Consider the following 3524-nt stretch of genomic DNA (forward strand, 5'->3'; position numbering starts at 1 on the left):
ATTAACCCTAATTCTGAGGAGCTTGTGATGGAAGAGGTTTTCTGGATCACTTCCTGACTCTGTGAGAAGAGAGTCATCCCTCATTTCATCACGCAGCATCACAACAGTGTTAACCAGGCCACAATGTCCTGCTGGTGTGCCCAGATTTGGTGCTAGATCTGTCCAAGATCAACTTCTTTGACTTTAGCTGTGACAGTCACCAGCTCTCTGGCAGATTTGCTGCTTGTCTTTTATTTTCAGTAAATCAAAACGAAAAATGATTAAATTATGCCATCCTGTCTCCCGTGCCCCAGACTGTGTGATTCCATCCAGTGCCGCTGTAATCCCTGTTACCCAGATGTGGTTGTGTGTGTGTTCATGTAATGCCATGCTCTTAATGCCTTCCAGGGCTTCCTCAGGAACCGATGGTGTTTCTGTTAATGACATGAAGAGCATGGCAGAGGACGTGGGCCACGAGTATGGAAGCAATTTCTCCAGATCTTGACTTCACCCTGTGACTGGCTGCCAAGCCCCTCAGCCTTCGTTGTGTGTCAGACCGAAATAAAGAAAAAAAAAAGAAGAGTAACAACTACTGCGGGACAACAGGCTACACCCAGAAAACAGGGTGTCACCACCTAGGAAACAAAGCTGCTTTGCTGCTGCTTATTCATCTTGTCCTGTTGATCTTTTCCTCCCTCTTTTCATTATGAAAATAAACCATACATCGTCTCTTTCATTTCCACTTTCTAAACTGGCATTTTGCAGGACAAATTTTGCCCCGTGCACTTTTGGCTTTTGTCATCTGGTCTTTTATTGTGCTGTGTGTACTTCTGTGGCCAAACTTACCTGAAATAGCTTTTATTTAGAGTGTTTAATAAGGTAAGGTCAACACTGGACTTGAGGAAATGTGACCATTAAAGTATCTGACCATTCTACCTTTGACTTCTGAACCTTTCTGCCATCCTCAAGCATTTTGATGATACAGATACATCTGCTGAATGCGAGGGGTGGTCTATAATCCCTCAACATGTGCTCACTGGATGTTTAATCTCCACAAGAATCTCACACTTTTTATTTAGATGGAAGCACGGGGCAGTGACTGGGACTAATTGACAGAGGAGTGCATTTTGATTGTTGCGGGGGTTCAAAAAGTAATAAAAAAAAGAACATTAATAAGGAGGCATTATTTGTATATGCTTTAATTTATGGTGTTATCTTTTTTAAAATTTAGCTATAAAATCCTGTTTTTTGTTTTTTTGTTGCAATGTGGGTAAATTCTACATTCTAATTCTACAAAACAATTCCACATGGAGAGTGTACTGCCCCCTACAGAGACTTGGCTTTAAGCAGGGTTTGGCTTCAGTGTGGTTAGATAATGGAAACGATTGTTACATACATTTGCATTACACTCTTGGCAACTTAAATGAAGGGTAATTTAATACACAGTATACTGACAGCAACAATAAAATGTGCAGGAGTAGCATTTAATGGGCAAATGTTCAAGTGCCTTTTACATTTACTCTAATGGAAAATTTAAATGTTCATTTGACCTAATCTGCATGTTTTTGGACTAGGAGGAATCCAAAAATAAAATCCAGGCACACAGGGAAACTTCCTTGCATATATGTAGAATATTGTGTTGCTTCTTCTGTTATTTCAGCCAAAGTTATATAATTCAATGAATGTCTTATCATCCTCATCCACTTGTCCTCTGTATCTGCAGAATTCCCATCATCCAGAGAAATGACTGCAGTCTTCTTGTATTTCCCGTCACAGTGCTGCGTTCAGACAGAGTGGTCTTTGTTGTCCAGACGTGCCGTACTCCAGCCTCCACCTTATACAGTAATGTCTGTGGCTGTGTCGTCTGACTCCAAATGTGTTTTGAAAACTGACGATGACTTCTTCTGTTGATGACCTATATTAATTACTCAGTGGGTAGTAATGCTCACAGTTTATTTAGACTCACTGTGTTGGTTTTGGGTTTTCTTTTCACACATGCAGTAGGCAAACAAATATGTAGGTGTGGTTTGAAGATGATGTACACACAAGTAGAGGCTGGGATGGAAATGCCAAAGTTATCGATGTGGACTGTTTTATAGAGATTCATCTGAATGGACAGGATAGGTTGACATTTTTTTATATATGTTGAGTAGATTTTTTTAACAAAGACGTTGGTGTTGGAGTAACCAGGCAAGGAAAGAGGAAGAGAGGATCGCAGTGAAGAGGCGTGGCAGAAAAGATGAGGTGTAGCAGTATTGGAGGAGAAGGATGGATGAGGTGGAGGCAGATGATCTGCTGCGGTGACCCCTTATAGTACATTCACAAATACAATAATCTAAATCATCTCAAAGTCACAAGATCATAAGGTTATTGGTCAACCCAATGAGAACGATTTTTGTTTTCTTTTTATTGTAGATTTGGTTCGGGTGACATTGTTCTGAAGTGAATTTTGGTTCATGATCATTTGATATTAGTGATCTGGAGACATGTTAGTTTTAGCATTAACCACACACTAAAACAGTAAGTAATGATGGCGTTCATTTATTAAAATACATCTATGTGGTATACACACTTACGAAAATGCTCCAGTGTTTATTTAAAACTGACCTGAAAGTTTGAGTCCAGATTACACCCCCTGAAGGACACCATTTTGAATTTGGATTTGGTTCAGTCTACACAAAATAAATAACTAAATGCACATCTGTAGTTTTAATCTTTGAAACATAAGCCCTTCCATATACATATATAATTTAAAACACCAAATGCTAATCCTGACCGATCACTTTATTGTAATGAAATAAACTTTAAATATTGTTTCTACCATGTATTGTTCTTGTATTCAATTGGCTTTTGTTTTGTTTTTTTGATCACTAAAATATGGCCCCCATGCTGCGTCTGAATGTGATTCTTTAAAACATTGATTTATGATCAGTGGACCCATAAACATGTTTTATACACTTTTTTTACACAGAAATGTTAGGGGTTTTATTGGGTGAGCTTTTTTTCTTCACAGTGGGCAATGGCTTTTTTTCTGCGAGGGGTGGCACACGTGGAAGTAAAACAGTGAAAAGGCTGTTTGAGAATCAGATGATTTATTTCAGGGGATTAAAGCAGCTGAGACACAAACTGTTTGGTCACGTTAAACTAAATCTGTTATATTAAGAGTGTTGTCTTTGTTTTGTGTAGACGTGACAAACGTGCAAACCAGTATTGGACTAACAGCATATCAGTCATCATGTACAGACAACATTTGTTCAGTTGCGATGGTAGTCTTGTTCACATCTGTAATATTGAAAATATATCCCACTTTAAAGACCACATAATACCCTGAATATTGTATATGTGAAGCCTTTCTAGCTAATGCAGTTCAGGGAAAGGTCTTTGCATTGGTCTACACGTTCACTTTGCCGGTGGCAAAAGAGAATCTGTTTTGTTCCTGCCGAGTCATTAAAATACCCTTTTGATCATCACATATAATGAGTGACTCTCTTTCATGTGCTGGTGTGTAATGATTTGTGTCATTATTGGAATTAACCCTAACGATG

The sequence above is a fragment of the Cynoglossus semilaevis genome, chromosome Z (genome assembly GCF_000523025.1).
Source record: "Cynoglossus semilaevis isolate Cse_v1.0 chromosome Z, Cse_v1.0, whole genome shotgun sequence".
Taxonomy (NCBI): domain Eukaryota; kingdom Metazoa; phylum Chordata; class Actinopteri; order Pleuronectiformes; family Cynoglossidae; genus Cynoglossus; species Cynoglossus semilaevis.